The sequence below is a fragment of the Tympanuchus pallidicinctus genome, unplaced genomic scaffold (assembly GCF_026119805.1).
Source record: "Tympanuchus pallidicinctus isolate F22 unplaced genomic scaffold, pur_lepc_1.0 scaffold7, whole genome shotgun sequence".
Lineage (NCBI taxonomy): Eukaryota > Metazoa > Chordata > Aves > Galliformes > Phasianidae > Tympanuchus > Tympanuchus pallidicinctus.
The window spans coordinates 20,340,873-20,357,947 of NW_026294791.1; the positions used below are offsets into that span (position 1 = coordinate 20,340,873).

The 17,075-nt window shown below is 41.0% G+C and overlaps 1 long non-coding RNA gene across 2 annotated transcripts in view; it reads left to right on the plus strand.

Moving 5' to 3' along the window:
- The first annotated feature begins 1,630 nt into the window (after window positions 1–1,630).
- Window positions 1,631–17,075, plus strand: part of LOC128072496 (uncharacterized) — a 40,851-nt gene continuing 25,406 nt past the window's right edge. Inside the window, exons 1-2 of one of the 2 annotated variants that reach the window (XR_008202297.1) lie at window positions 1,631–1,789; window positions 2,682–2,829. This is a non-coding gene — a long non-coding RNA (uncharacterized LOC128072496). The remainder of the gene's footprint in view (window positions 1,790–2,681; window positions 2,830–17,075) is intronic. The other variant, XR_008202296.1, reaches the window with a different exon arrangement.

Here is a 17,075-nt window from a genome sequence, read left to right on the forward strand (position 1 = left end):
CTTGAGGCAGACTGGATGCAGTAAATCTTACACCTCAGGACCCTGCATCCTGAAACACCCCACATACTCTGATGAGTTTCTCCCAGTCTCTCCCCCTGAGGGACACCAGACATGTGCTTCACCTCCCGCTGCCCGGCCTTGTGTGGGTGCGCCTGAGCTGGCTGCTAATGCAAAGTGGAAGGCAGCAAAAGCAAGTGGCTCAGCATGGCACTTTGTGTCCTGCTGGGAGGCTCTCCTAGCAGAACCAGGAACGAGGGCTGCCTGGGAGCTGGGGGACAGAGGAGTGGCATGTAATGCCCACTGCATTGGCTTAACTGCCACAGGAGGCAGGAGGGATTGAGGCTTACTGCTGGTGCGATGGCTTGGGTCCGGTGCAGATGAGAGCTTTTGCTTCTTTCTGTCTTCCCAACAAACAAGTGCAAAATTTGTCCCAATTTCAAAGACAGCTTTTGTTGGGAAGCGTACTGGACAGCAGAGAAAAGTGGGGCAAAGGCCATTCAGAAATAATGATTTCTGATCATTTTATTAATAACTGTGAGAAATGTGGCACCTGGCAAGAGAGATAAGTGGATTTTCCTAAGCTCTGTTATAGGCAGGTAAATATTGCTCTGCTTTATGGCAGTAATAATTAAACAGTGCACTAGTCTTTATCTTGACAATTTAAAATTTAAGGTAGTTGTTTTCTGGAGGCATATGATGAAATCTGGACACCCGCAACTTCTTCAGATGTAAGCTTCATGGTAAAACACCGTATCTATTCTGTCCAGCAGATGTATTTCACAAGCACGTGTGGCAGAGAAGAAACACAGCTTTTTCATTGTCTTCTGAGTCATGTAGGCACCACTCTCGATAAACATCGCAGTTCTTAAAAAACAGAACAAATAGACTTAAGATCTGAGAAATGCTTAATTCCTTCAAGAGCGTATCTCCCCAGTGCAGCCACATGAATAATAGATTAGTATAACATATTAATTAATATTTTTATATCTTTTTATACAGCGTGCCCAGAGTTTGTCAGACCTTATCCTCATTTCATTTTAAATGCTTGGATGACAATATGACATAGGGATGACTCTGGAATTGGGTTGTCTGTATTTCTGGGAAGAGCAGGAACCTGTAGGATTTCTGAGGAGCCCCAGCTGACAGAGAACAGCCTTAGGTCAGACCACTGGCACATCTGCTGTGATGTGCGTGGAGCTGTTCTGCCCTCCTCTTTGCATAGTGCTCAGACCAAGTCCTGCATCTCAAACTGAGGCTTCGGGGACTTCAGCTCTCTCCCTTAATAGCTGTAAATTCCCATCAATCTCTTGCTAGCACCACTATACTTTCTTCTGTTCACCACTGCCTATCCTCCCACTAGACTGAAGCAATTTTCTGTGGTGCAGACAATGGTGTGCACAACTGAGTTAGATACCTAACGGTGAGCTCTAGAAAGCCCCATAAAACAAATAGATAAATGCAGGGAGAAAAATTTAGTAGAGTAGTAGTGGAAGAATAATTTAAAAAGAAGCTTTCATTAGAGACCAGCAGGCCTTAATGACTTCACCTGGGTTCCCCTGAGTCGTGACTGGCCTCACCTGTGCTCCTACCCACATGGCTGTGGGGCCATATAAACTCTTGGGTGGAGCCTCAGCTGTTTCTTTGAGCTGTGCTGAATGTGGGTCTGATCGTGCATTGTTCTTTGAGTTTTCTGGTTTGACTGTATATCTCTTGTAGTCTTCCTGATGACTGTTGGTGACTCGCTGCTGCTCAGCTCAACCAGCTCCTGCGCTGTGGGACGGTGCTCGTGGTAAGGTTCCTACCCATTTTGTGTTACGTTTGCTGTTGGCTGCTAGTTTGTTTCCTTTTAAGGTACAGTTGGCCTTTGCTGCTCTCTCACAGTCTTTGTGCCAAGAAGTTACTGCTTTCAGTTCATTTAAGACTCACCAGTTGAAAAACTTAACTCTACTCAAGGAATGTCTACTCTACTGTTTCTTTTCTTCAAAGCCCACAAGAAGATCTGGTTTAGAAAACAAAAAATACTCAGAGCAAAGTCCTGAGTTAAGGGCTGTGCTGAAGTCAGTGAAGCAAGTCCTGTATGTTAGGTAAACATACATTTTCTGAATGTCTGGATTTTTTTGTTAGTGTTCTTGTATTGGTGTTACTGGTCTTCATTTTGCAAGATTAATTTTACTTCTATGCAGCAGAGAGGCTTTTGCTACTCTTTGTTTAGTTTACTGAGATTTCCCTTGTGAGTAAAGCCAGCAGTAATTGTGCTCATTTTTCCACATTCTGCTCTTCTCTCTACACTTTTTTCAAAGAAGTTCTCTTTATTCCTTCATGGAGTGAGCTCTAATGTTCTGTAATGAAGCACATGGATTTGGTGGGACTTGTATGTGCCTTTCTCTTGAAATATAAAGGCTCTTCGATTGGAACGTGGATCTTTCTCAGGTAGCATTTACATGGTATCACAGGATTTTGAGTTTTGATGTGTAATTTTGGCTTTTTTATTTCATTATGGGAGAAGCAATTTTGCTCACAGAGGCTACAATGAATGGCAATTAAAAAGAACATGCTCTGTTTCTTCTGTGGTATCTGTGCAGAATCTGACTGACCTTCATATGACCTTGCTTGTGAAGAACTTGCAGCAGGTGATTGCAATATGGCAGGTGCCCTTCTCATTACTTAATTTGCACCTGCAGCAGGCAGAGGACTTCTCCTGATGAGAGGCTGGAGAGAGCTGGGGCACGTACAAAGTGTGGCTGAAGCCTGTTTCTGCTGACCAGCAACTGCTTTGGGTTACCATTAACTCACTGCCATGTTGGACACTTGTACATCAGTTCATGGGAGGTAATGACTGAACAATAACAATTGATTTTTTTCACTTCATATTAACGGTGTGGAAAGTTGTGATCAGTTAGTGAGGTGGGGTTTGCCAGTGTATGCGGTGCTATTTTGCAGCAGAAGAAGCATCATCTTTTCTTTCCTGTGTCCCTCTCCTATGTGTCAAGAAGCTGTATAAAATTCTGTCGTTAAGGTATCAAAACTTCACCATCTGTGAAATAGACAATTTTACAATGAATTTCAGTCTTGAAACAAATGTCTGTTAAGCTTAAAATAAATAAATGCATTAGATCAATTATTTACCCAAAGCACACTGAGACAAATGACAAACAGTGAATGACAGAAGAGGGATGGAATGGGGTGGAAGTTCTTTCTGACTCAAAGATCAGCATTCAGGTGAAGGCAGAGGGGGACTGACTTGGGCTGGTGGAGATGGAAACCAGCTTTGTCATTTTTATTGAAGACAATTAACCAGAGTCCTAACTTATCCCAGAGTGAGCTGCTTTAGTTTAGTCATTGACATTGTGGTTGTATAAAACCCTGGGAATGGCAGGAGGGGAGTCTTCATTTTGAAGTTTAAAAAGTAATTTTGCATAGACAGTAGGATTTTGGCATGAAGTTAGGCCTTTCAGTGTCACTTCTCCTATAGCTTAAGAAACTAGCAGAATCCAAATGAAATCAAGCTCAAAATGTTTCCACAATATGAGTAAAAGCACATTTTGTTACATCGAACACTGACATTTACATCTTGCTTCTTTGTTCTGTTACTATTTGATCTTATTCCCCCATCTCCCTTTTGACTTCAGATACCATTTCTCTCTTTTTGTCTGGTCTGCTGCTGTCTTCTGCTGTGGACAGAATTTCTCTTGCTGCTGCTTCCCAAGTCCTCTCTTACCTTGGCCCCACACTGAGCACCTTCTGAAATGCAGTTCTTGAGGAAGTTCAGCTTTTTCTCAAGTTAGGCTTTAGTACTGCTTGGAGTAACAGCGCTGCTTCTGTAGCTGAAATTGCTGCTTTTCTAGCAAAATGAGATTTGGTAAATAATCTACACGTACAATGCTAACACAGTGGGCAGCACTAGTAACCTAAACTGCATTTTTTGCATTGTCTTTGGAAGACTAAGGATTGCTTTTAACCTTAGAGCTCGCAGTGTCCTGTCTTCCTTGATGGTGTTTTTTGCCACAGTTGGAGTTGGATCCGCATACTTTTGTTGTGCTGGAAGGTTGCAACCCGCAAGATTCCTTCAGTTACCATGTTCCTCTGATGCTGGGGGCTATTGGGACCCATTTCCGCTTTGCTGTGAAGGCAGCTGAGCTTGGAAAGGCTGCTTTGTAGGGAGGTTTCTCTGAGCAGAACAATTCATGAAACTACGAACTCAGTGGCTGCCACTTACAGAAACCATATTCTGTTTCTTACAGCAAAAACAATGAAAAAGCTCTGTTTCTGGGACTTTATAATAGCTTCAAATCCCATAAGAATCTAATCCTTATTCTATTGCAGAAGATGGTTGAGAAAAGCTTTAGATCAGGCAGCCAGGTTAATATGTCATTCATGAGAGGTAACTGCCGATAAGACCTTGATTACTCTAGAAGTAGTTGTGATCCCACTTCAGTATGTTCTTCCTGCTCGAAATTGAAGCTTCCTGCAGTTTTCTCAGTTCTGTCTGTGATTCTGCCAAGCCACCTTTGAGTTGAGATGACTAGGAAATATATGTTGATGTTGAAATGAAACCTCTGTGAAATGAGACTTCTGCGTGCACTGGAGAGCTCTGAGTTGGCTTCTCAGTTTGAAGCTACCTGTAGGCCCTGTTGTCCCACCAAGCTCCTGAAGAGCTGTGAAGGAGAGTTTGCTACTCACAGTTTTGTGAAATGCTCACCACATTTAAAGTATGCCTTGAAAGAACTGCATAACTTAGAGATGGTAGGAAGAATAGCAAGTAGGTGTAGTGTGAGCTTGCTTTCAGATTGAGCTCCGCTAATATCTATGTTCCTTCATGATGAGAGATGTTTCCAGAATCATCCACCGGCTTCATAACTGGGTGCGCAGACTTGCAAGCAAGGAGCTAGGTTTCATGTGGCATATCAGTGTTTTTATCCTGGCATAAAGGTCTTCAAAGCATTTTCTCAATATTTTACAAAGGTATGATAAGTTACAGAAGCATTATTGGTAAATGTATTTCTATTGACATTTCAGACTAAAGAAGATGAATTGTTTTTGTTCTGGCAGATGAAATGCAAGTATGTCTGAATGCTGAATTGTACTGACTTAATGCTTATCGAAGAGTCACAAAGACAAACTTCTAGAATCGAATGCCATTCTTAAAAAGGGGCTGATAGAGCTAGTTTGGTTAGGTAAGTTTCTGCTGGATTTAAGTGCCTGGTTACTTCCTCATTTTAAATGGGTTGAATTGTCATTAGCTGAGTTCTGCAGATAGCATCTTAGGGTGAAACAGAGGTGGTGGTGAGGAGGCAAAGCCTTTTGCTTCTTATCTTAGCAGTGTGAACATCAGTAGAGAGCCACTTGGCTCATGCTTCCTGAATGACATGGCAGAAATCCTGTGAGTACCTAAGGAAGCTGCCTTGCTCCAACTGCCTGTACATACCATGAATTATCCATTCTGGGAGGAAGGCAGGAGGCACGTGTGTTTTTGCAGGCAATTACATCATGTTCTGTGGACTCCTCCTATGTTTCCTATTCCACGTGCTGTGAACAGTTCTCAATTTCTTTGTTCTTTCTCCTTCTCTGAATTAAATGAAATCTTTATTAATGTTCCAGAAAAACAGTTGTGTGAGGCAATGCTGTTAGTGCTAATATAAGCAGTCTCTGCAGAAAAACATGTAGCTTGTTCATAGGGAGGAACTATACTGTAGTGGGATTTCCTGTACATCTGTGCTTAAGTGCAGCATGTTTCATCCTGGTAAGGAAAATGCAACATACAAAGCATTAGAACAGATCTGTAATACAGAATAGGAAAAAATATCCATATGATGTGTAAAAATTCCTTTATCATGCCAGTGTTTGTCTTAACATGAACAGTCATATCCAAGCTGTCTTGATGGGCTGCCTTTCCAATATACATACAATGAGAAGACAGTAGCCTATTGAACTGTTATGTACTATAAGTAATGTGCACTGGACTGTATCTGCAGTCTCAGAAGTGTTTTAATTGTGTGACGTGATTTATTATATTGGAAGGTACCAGAAATGTGGCATACATAGCAATGTGTAAAATGCACAAAGCGATACAGGCTTGTCTGTGTTTAAGGTGGTTAGAATGCTTTAGGAGAGCTTCAACCAGTGTTTCAAGTTATGATTTTGCAGAATGCTACTAATCTGAGAAAATTCATACCAGAGGGCACTGTCAGCTGGTGTCATTACATGTCCAATCTGTCTATAAGACTCATGCAATGTCAGTTAATCACTTCAGGTACTGTAATTGAAGAGAGCTTTTTTTAAAGTCAGTATTGAGCTGATTCCTGCTTGCTGAAGATCTAGTCCAAGGTTCATAAACCACAGTGAAATAAGAGATAACAAATAATACAGAAGTACAAATTATAAGTGAGACAGATGAAAACAGTCTTCAGCTTTTACTAGTTGTAAAATCCCAGTTCTTATACATGCTATAATTTGCAGTGTGTTCTGTTTTGTGGTGTAAGTTCTTTGTTTTGCTATGTGTGAAAAATATTCTGCTTAATTTCATCCCTTCAGCCTAGATTCACAGCAGCTGAACTGATCATCCTGGAATTACAGTTGGTGGGTCGTATGCATAAGAAGCTTTCCAGTTATATTTCATTTGCCTCAGTCTATTAGAGCTATTTTAATTTGAAGGACAAACGATCTGAAATGCAATTTGTGCTTTCAAAATGCTTGGTCACAAAAGGCAGCACTGTCATGTTGGGGATTGGAGAGAGACATGCTTCACATTGCAGACTTGTTTCATGCTTCTGTGTGCCATCATGATGCAAGTAATTGGAAAGAGAAGGGTGACTGTGGCACATGCAGTAGGCTCTTGCAGTCCTAAGGCCTGACTTCTTTCAGCTTTGGCTCCAGTAGCATATTTGGGAATTCACTTGAGCTTGGGAACCTTGGCTAATGAGCTCAGGAGCCAAACTGGAACATGATGTATTTGAACTTGCAGGCAGTGAATGACTGGCACTGAGCAGAAATGATCCATGTTGTGAAGCTTTAGGGTGCCATTAGCTTTGAAAAAATACTTACTGTCTGTTCCTGAAATACTAACTTTTTGAGGCACAGAGGTCTTTTTGAATTTTCTTGAATAAGGCATAAGGTAATCCCTCTTCTAGGCATTATGCATGTGCATCCTGCAGTGAAAAAATGTGTGTCCTTGGGCCTGTGGGACAAATTCTTCCCTTGGTTATGTGAGAGAAAATGCAGAATAAAGTCATAGCTGCTACCGAGTTTCTTTGGTGCTCAGTGATGCAAATGAGAGCTGAATTCATCCCACTGCCTGTATCTGCTGCTTTGCATAGAACTGCTCGCTGTGCTGAAATGTATTTGTAAGAATGTGTCTGTAGTTTACATTTCCAATTTTAATTTTTGAGCCATGTGCAAGAGACTCCAGGGAACACTGTGTACTGTCAGCAGAAGTTATCTTTCTGATGAATCAGGCACATTGTTTGTACTCCTGCGTTTGATAGACGTGTTGTAATAAGGTCCTGAACTGCTTACTGTGTCTTTATGTACCTTCCCTCTCAGCAGTTGTAACTATTGTGCTGCTTGACCTATATTAATGGTACTACAAACAACAAGTTTAACCATTAACTTGAGAACCCTGTTTGAATGGATTTTGTCAAGAGATGAGAACTGAAGATTTAAGGAAGTAAAAATTAAGAAGAGGGCTAACCGGTGTGAAGCTTTTTCAGTGCTTGTGGATCTGAGTAGAGAATGGGAAGGAGTTGGAAGACCTAAGATAAAAACCTAATATCACTGAGTCTGAACATGTCAGTCAGTGTATGGAAAAGCAGGACCTTAGATATTTTTCTTCGCTAATAAATATTGTGGTTTATTCTTTGGTTATGCCCGTGAGATGATCTCCTATTATCTATGTATACATACTGTATATATACATATGTATATACATATACATATGTACTGCGTAGTGAGAGAGGGACATGCAGAAGGGGGAGTGTGTTGTCTGCTGCTGCCAGCTGGGAGAGGGAGGCTGGCTCTTAGTTCCTTGGAAAAGGTGAAAGTTGCAGAGCCCAAGTGAAAGGAGCCAGTGTCAGGGGTTGGTTCTTCAGGCACTGGAAAAGCAGTCTGATTTAGCTTGATGTAGTTGAGCTGTGTTTCAGGAACCTGTTCTGTGCGCATTATTTGAGTTCTAAGTCTGTTAAAAGTCAAATCGTGTTTCTGATGTATACGATATCTTAAGAATAAGCAACTGTGATTACTGATCTGTGGTAACTGACTCCATGTGTGCATAAAGCCAATGGTGAATGTGGGATGGTTCAATATCTGGTGTGATTTATTTTTTCATGAGCAAACAGTTGTGTGCTGCTGAGTTCACCAACATCAGTGGTTTTTGGGATCCTTACAGAGTCGGTATGCAGAACTTTTTCTTCTAAGCTGTTGTACTCTGAGTTATGCCTTGGCAAAAGCTTTGTCTTCTCTGATAAAGCTGCCACATCTTATGCATGCAGGCATCTAAATCTGCTACTGTTTTTATTTGGTTATCTCTTCTGGCTGGGATTTCACCACTCTGTCTGTATGGGATGTACGTGGTTATCTTGTGTAACTGGACAGTGTGTGTCCTCCTGGGGCCTGTAACTGTCAGTGCCAGGAAGATGTGCTTTAGCCAAAAGTGGTGCTTGATATTTCTAAGTGAAAATGTCAGTGGTTCATGGTCTGTGTTGGAGCAGTTCAGGTTTGTTATTACAGCTCTGAATTACGCATTAAATTTGTGCACAGGCAAGTGAGGGACTCAGTTTTTGTTCTGAGAGCCTCCTGCAAAGGCTGTCGCTGAGGCACGGAGTTTCTTGTTTTACACGAAATGCAGCAAAAAGTGCAGGTAGTCCTTATTCCTGTGAATAAACCGGGGTGACCAGACCTTAGTTTTACCACTAAGATATTTGGTTGGAACAGGCAGACTGAGACAAAGCCTTGTCATCCAGATCTCAGGAGTTGTTAACTTAGCAGTGCTCTTTGGGCTGTGGTTTGAGGATTGTAAACACTTAAATAAACCACAAAAAGCTCTGTCATAGGAAGGGAAGTGCAGGGCAGGATTGTCAACATTGTAGTGATGTGTGAGCAAAGTTGGTGAGAGAAGCCCAAAAGCAGTGACTTCCTTCTGTGTCCTGGATTCCAGAGAAAGGCACAAACTGCTCTGACTAGGAAGCGAGCTCAATTAGACTCACCAGGAAAAAACAAAAGCATTAGGGGAGGCTAATGGGGACCAAACAGAAATGTAGCTCTGCCAATAGAGCTGTTCTTGCCTCTAGGTTTCTGCACTTTTTTCTTTAGATGCCAGTAATTCCCAAAGCATTTACACTTACACAGGCTTTTACCAGTTTAATTTCTTTGTAGGTGATTCCTACAGACAAAATTTTCAGCTTACATTTAATTCCTGAAACTCTAAAGAAGCAAGTTTAGCTGAGAGAACTCCCTTAAAAAGTGTGTCCATACACCTCATTGCCTAAGGTTAATCTGGATTAGTAGCTGGTTTCTTTTCAGTCCTGAGCAGCTCTGGGAGCAGACCAGGCCTCATGGCTTCTCCTCTTTCCTTGTCTTAGTCTGTCCCTTCAGCTAGTGAAGCAGCTATGTTCAGATTGAGGGCACAGTATGGTGATTTCATTTGGAATCTGAACTTTTGTTGTAGCAGCTGTGCTGGCTGGCACCCATGCAAGGAAATGTAGCACTTCCCATTGTATTGGTACAACTGTATGGTTTTTATTTTGCTCTGAGCCTAATGGCATGATCCGGCTTAAAATCATGAGAGGGCCTGGCAGCTGAGCTTTTGAACCGTCTGTTTGCAGCTCTGGTGAACATCTCCCTGCAACACTGTGGGCTCAGACCAGCCTGCAAGTCATCAGGGTCTTTTTGTCACTTTATACTAGCAAGCATGCAAGAGTCCCACCTAAAGTCACTTGTTCAGATGTCTGTGTTAGCCTGATAGGGAGAAAAGGAAAGCTCTGAAGTGACTATTTCAGCCCCCTTCTTGCTACTTGTCCTATGTGAAAAACAAAAAATCTTGTTACCTAAGTAAATATGGGCAAGAGGTTAAGTTAAAGCAGCATGCTAACTTGGTGCCCTGTTAGAGCTTGCCAAGAGGTGTATTATTAGACCAGGGACAACAAATTGACACAACAGAGCCTAATTTGGTGGTTACTTTTGACCCTTTCAGTCTATCCTGCGTTAAGTCCTCCTCTCTACGGCAGCAGTCATGATGAGATATCATGTCTCAGTATCTTGATACTTTCTGTGCTAAAAGGTTAGTGTGAGCTGTCCTGAGAGAATTTTCTCATATCAGAGCTATAAACCTTATCTCAGTAAATAGAATAAAACTGGCTAATGATCGCCAACTTTATTTTCTTTTCTTTCAGGGGATGGGTTTGAGAAGGTAGTAATTTCTTTCAGCAACACAGAAGACATCTTAGTCTTCGTTATATATCAGTGAAGATAAGTAGCCTTTGTTAGGCTGCTGAACGTTACTGTTCTCGTGTAAAGAGTGTATGTATGGCGTGTGCAGCTAGCTAGATGGATAGATGTTTCTGAACATTGGTGTCCTGAGCTCATTCTTTTGTTATATATGCTGACCTGCTGCGGAAGTCAGTGGAAGTCCTGCATGTCTTAGGACTGATTTCTCTTACTGAAGATATCGCAGAGAAGACAAACTCATTAGAACCATCAGGGAGAAGTGGAAACAACTTGAGTTCATTATGTGGCTCTTCTGTAATGGAGAGTTGCCAGCAGGAGACAACTGTATGTATGTACAGAACTGCATCTGGGAGGTTAATCTAAATTCCTTGATAGCAGCTTTTTATGGTGCTTGTAGTTACTGCAAACTATGTGCAAGGTAAAGATGAAGAATGTGGAAGTCTGTTGTGGTATGGCAAGAGATCATGTTTGCAAACAGCTACATTTTTAAGTAGCTCAATGATTGAATGTGCAGTACTGATCTTTATACAACTTGGCAGCCTCTACATGCATGTGTAAAACAGGTAATAAAAATAGTATAGAAACACGTGTTCAAAAGTATCCAAAAGACAGGCATAGTGTCAGGGATTCACTGAAAATCAGGACTTCATGCAGCTCAGTATATCTGTACTTTTAAAATTGACACAGAAGGTCTCTTAGATTGAGAGGTGTTTTTGTAGCCTCTCCTGATTACTTTCTCTGAGCTTCTCAGTGCTCACTCTTCTTTACTTATCACTTGCTTCTGCAGTCTTCCTTTTACATGTTTTGGTGATGGTGTTCATTTGGTTTTCATTTTTGTCAGTTATGTCAGAGAATGCTGTAGTTTCTAAGTAAAATAGTTTTGTATGTTTCTTGCACCTTCTACCTTATGAACTCTGTAGTAGTGTACACAGGTTATCAAAAACTGTTCTGTTCTGAACTGTGTTAACCAGAAATGCATGTTTATAGTATGTGTTATTTAATGGCACATTACAATCACATAGTATAAGGACAATAAGGACAATAGCTCAATGGAAAGTATGTTGCTTGAAATGATAGTGAACTAACTGGGATTTGGAGTTGTACAAAATGAAGTTTGGGTGGACCTTTTTCAAGAGTTTAGACTGTAATGTGTTGTACTCTCTTCAGACTGTCTTTATTTGGGAAAATGCCTTGTATTCAATTAGAAGTATTGTGCAGGGGGGGTACAAGGCTAGCTCAGACCAACAAAGGGCATCTGGTGGTCAGGGTCTACTAGAGGCTGCCTGATCAAGGGGAACCTGTGGAGGAGGCCTTGTTGCTTCAATTACGAGAAGCTTTGTGCTTGTGGGCTCTCATATCCTGATGAGGGATTTAAATCACCTAGATGTCTACTGGGAAAGTAACACAGCAAGCTGCAAACAAACTAGGAGTCTCCTGGAGTGTTTTGAGAATAACTTTCTGGTCCAAATATTAGACAAACTGGCCAGAGAAAGAGCTTTACTAGACCTGGTGCTCATCAGTGCAGAGGAACTAAAGAAGTTAAGATTGGAAGCAGTCTGGGCTGTAGTAACTATGCCCTGGTTGAGTTTGTGATTTCAAGGAGTATGATCGTAGCACAATCAGGACCCTGAACTTCAACAGAATGAAGTTCTGTCTTTTTAAGGAATTACTGAATGAGATCCCCTGGGAAGCTGTCCTTAAGGGTGAAGAAGTGCAGTGAGCAGGGTTGGCGGCACTATAAGAATGCCTTTCTAAGAGCATGAGCCCTTCATCCCCCCAGCATAAGAAATGAAGCAGAGGAGGTAGGAAACTGTTGTGACTGAAGAACGATCTGCAGGAAAAGAGGGGCATGTATGGAAGTGGGTACAGAGATGGGTGGCTTGGGGAATAATAAAGGGTGTCAAGGCTGGCCTTGTTGGATAGCAAACTGGTTAGGTGGTTGCAGCCAGTGGGTTGTTATCAGTTGCTCTATGCCCAGGTGGAGGCTGGACATTGAGTGGTGTCAGCCTTGGCAATGGTGCTTTTTAACATCTTTATCAATGACATGGTGGACATTGAGTGCACCTTCAGCAAGCTTGAGGATGTTGATCTGAGTGGTGCAGTTGATATGACAGAATGGGTGACATCTGGAGAGACCTGGACAAGTCTGAGAAGGGCTCATGAGTATCTAATAAAGTTCAAGTCTAAGCACAATGTGTTGCATAGGGCAATCCCAAATGGCTCCAGACTGGGAGAAGTCATGGAGAACAGCCCTGTGGAGAAGGACTTGAGGATCATAGTTGATGAAAAGCTGGATGTGAGCCAGAAGTATGTGCTTGCAGCATGGAAGGTCAAGAGTATTCTGGTTTGTACCAAGAGGTGGCTGGGAGTACAAGGGAGCCGATTGTCCCCCTCTGCTCGGCCTTTGTGAGACCACATCTGCAGTGCTGCATCCAAGTCTTGGGCCCCCTGCACAAGAAGGACGTGGAGTTCTTGGATTGGATCCAGAGGAGAGCCATGAAGATCTGAGAGCTGGAGCACCTCTCCTGTTAAGAAAGATTGAGGGAATTGGGCTTGTTCTGTCTGGAGAAGATACTGGGAAGACCTCATTGTGGCCTTCCAGTACTTGAAGGGAGCTTGTAATCAGGAGGGGAACGTTGTACAGTCTGTTGGTGATAGAAAAAAAGGAAATGGTTTTAAACTAAAAGAGGGAAGATTTTGATCGATGTTAAGTGGAAATTTTTAATGTAGTGCCGTGAGATGCTGGAACAGGTTGCCCAGAAGGTTGTGGCTGCCTCTTTCGTGGAGGTGTTCAGGTCAGGGTTGGGTGGAGCCCTGGGCAGCCCACAGCAGTGGACTGGAACTAGGTGATATTTAAGTTGGCTTCCAACACACTCTCCAGTTCTGAGTGCTGTTGCAGCCTCCTAGTACTCAGCAGTGTCAATTAAGGTATTTTGGAATGATTTGAACTTAATAAATGTTGATATTTGAATGTCTTAGTAAGTGCTTTTCTTCACAAAGCACTTGTTATTAACAGCAGAACATTAAAGGGGTGCGGAAGGTAGATTGTGAATCTTCTGTGGTCAGATGTTGCAAACCTGAGAAATAGCTAAACTGTTATCAGTAGCAGATTAATGAAGAGGTTCAGAATTCAAGGACCCACATCATTACAAGCTGCTTCAGATAATGCAGAGAAGTGTGCCTGCCTCTCCTGTCCTGTTGGTTGGCTTTGGTTGATCTGCTAGCTACTAAACCAATGCATGGTCATTACTAGTGTTTACCAAGAGGTATTTATGATCCAAGAAAATAGGGGCAAAAACTAAATGCTTGAGTACTCTTCCCTTACCCTATTCACAACATGTGTCCTATTAGGGGAACTGTGGCTGGACCAAGATCTCAGGGACTGCTGATCTGGCCTTCGCTCAGGTTCAAAATAAGTCCTAGTTTGTGATATTGGTTGGGACCAGCATCCTGAGACCATTTTATTGACCAGAGTTGTTGGGGAAAAGTCATCTTGGAGACAAGTGTGAAAGTTGAAATGGCAACTTTTCCTTGTAAAAATGTCCAGTTGCTCTAATGCTTCAGATACGGGGATGAACTAAAGTGTTCATAAAGCAAACTTTGGTTTTACTACCTCCACTCAAAATACAAGTCTTCAGGACCACAGGTCAGCCTGCAGTTGCTCTTTTGGACCTCTTTTGGACTTTAAAAGTAACACCTCTTATTGTGAGAGGCTTAATGGTGCTTCTAGTAAGATATTAAATACCTTATTCTTTGGGGAGCCTGGACATGCTGTGTATGATGAGATGGACCAAATGGATCTTTACAACAGCAAGACTAAATGTACAAGTGGTTGTGCTGCTTTAAAAACAGGAAAAAACCCTCTTGTGTTGCATCATTCTGGCTGGGAAGTGCTCAAAGTTATTGTGACAGGACGGTATTTTGAGCAATTGTTGGTGATTTGTTTTTTAGCACACAAAGAAAGTAATAAATCTGTCACCCTGAAAAATCAGGTTGTGACCTAAAGGAAGGAGCAAATTGTGGCTTTAGGTAAAAAAGAGTGACCTGTCTATGAGGGTCATTTATCATTATAACAAAATTGCTGGTGCTCTGCTCGCTGACCAGAAAGAAAGGCTGTGGTAAGCAGAATCAAGGGATGCAAGCATCCGAATATTTTTAACTGATCAATATTTTCAGGATTTACAAGCAGCCAAAAACCCGTCAGCATGCGGAGTAAGTGTGCTATGCATCTGTTCTGAAAAGAGAACAGGGGATAAGAGGTTCAATTTGGTGATTAAAATATATTTTAGATTTTGAATAAATAGTATAATTCAAAAGAATTAGTATGGTGGATATAGTAGATATCCACTTTGTTTAGACATTATAATATTTAGATATTATTAAAAAAATAGTAGAATTAAAAAAAAAACAACTATCTTGCTACAGATGCCCTTAGCAACCTGTATACTTCGTACAGTGGTACAGAAAATTGGAATCAAACTAAGTTTCAAAGAAGGATAAAAACAATAAGCAACAGCATAAATCTTTTCAAGGTGGTGTTGGCATTTGCTTTCTAGTACTGCATGTGGCACATGTAGAAAGTCTCAGGAAACTGTCTCAGAATTCACATATGCTATTTCTGTTGTTTGGAATCAGCAGTCCCTAACTGCTTCTAATTAAAAGAGAAACAACCTCCAGCCTCTTGTTTCTTGCCACACCATTTATTCTGTGTTATCCCAAATGTGAAGTTGTGGGTATCTTATTAAAAAAAAAAAAAAAAAGGAAATAGCAGAACAAATTTGGTGCCCCAGCTGAGGCTCACAGGTTGCATTCATTGTGGAGGATACGTTCAACAAGTTAGTCATACCAGCTGGATATGTTGTGAAATAGAAGATCAAAATGAATTCTGTTTGCCAATATTCTCAAGTATCAAATCTTTCAGACTTAAAAATACCTAGAATTATTTTTTTAAAACACAATTCCTGCTGCTCATCATCTCCTGGTAGAATTTTTTCACTGCAATCTGTTTACACAGAGAGAGTCTGCAAATGCATAATAAAAGGGAAGTCGGGAGCGAATGCAATTTCTTGTACAGTAATTTACATGCCAGCTTCTAATTTCAGTTGATTGCCTTAGTGCAGGAGTCTCTTATCAGACTAGAACATCCAATGCTAAACCAATTCTAACATGTTTAGGAAAGCATTCCAGCTATCACCTATTGTTAGGTATTACCAGTACTGCACTATATTAAGAATGCTTAAAGCTATTTCAGTACAATTTGCGAGAGTATTTCAATTTATAGAGACTGGTGAAGTGCTGTAAAATTTCAGTGTATCATAGAAGACGTAATGATAAAAATAATGTAGAAGGTGAAATAGTATAAATTCATAACATGAGCCATCATTTTATTGCCCACTGATAATGCTGCATTAATTTATCTTTGTTTAGGAAATAATTTTAGCATAATTTTTAATCACAAATATTAACACTTGACTACATGGCTATGTATAATTTCTTAGACTGGGGCCAATGTGCCCATATCTCTGGTTTAGTTCTACACCAGGGTGTCATGTCAGATCTTAGCACGTACCTTGGAAGATGAGGCTGAACAGAAGCTTCGTGGCACATGCATTGAATAAATCAGGCTTTTTTTCAGCAGGTCTTCTCTTCTGAGAAATCCAAGTCAGCCTGGAAAGTACCCCAAGTTTGCCATTAGATAACAGCATTTTCATTTTTCTCCTTCCTGAGAATATCTTGAAATTTATCTGTATCCTGATAGTATATCTTTTCTAATTCCAATTAAGAAAAGCAGGAAATGAAAGTTCTGTAATGAACATGCCTTAAAAATATTTTTGTCCAATTAGATTTAAACTTCAGTATTAAATGCTGTGTGCTCAGTTCTTGTACTTGGGAATCTTTTAATTCTGTTTAAAACAGTTTTCTCTAAATTGGTACAACCACAGAAGATTCTGTTCTCCATATCAGACTGGCATTCACACGAAAACAGAATCAACTCAACCTGTGACTCTGTGCCAGTAAGAGTGGCTTTGGTAATATGTTAAGCGAGGTCAGATTTCCAGCATAGCTTTCATCACTTGTTCTTTAATTACCGTATTATAGGCTTTGTTTATGCTCTCATTAAAACCATTATCCAAGTGTTTTCCAACAATATTTTTGTTGTAAACTCTAATATTCATGTATGGAAAATGCCTTGTAAGTAATAGAAAATCCTGGCAGAAATTGATTAGCTGGGAGATTCATGAAAGCCCTTATCCGAATCTGTTTCTTAAACTTCATCTGATTCAGCATATTGCTACAGGTCAGTAAAGGTCTGTAGCGTGAGATTTCTTGTGTGAAGGTAGCATAGAAAAGTGGCCTTACTCTGATTTCCTTCTGGTATCTTCCAGCTTAATACCACTCTAAAATGAGCATGGCTTTAACTCCTGTTTCAACCAGGTCATCCTTCTTCCTTGAAGCCTGGGACTAAATTGCTAGGGAGCTGGGTCCTCTGCCCAGCAGAGCTGAGGAGAGGCATCCTTCTATTCACAGGGAGCATTACACTGAGACAGAGGAGATTCCATCTGACTCAGCAGTGAAGATCACTACTTATGAAATTATGAAAGCATGAAAAAAGAATAAAAACATTGCTCCAGAATGTG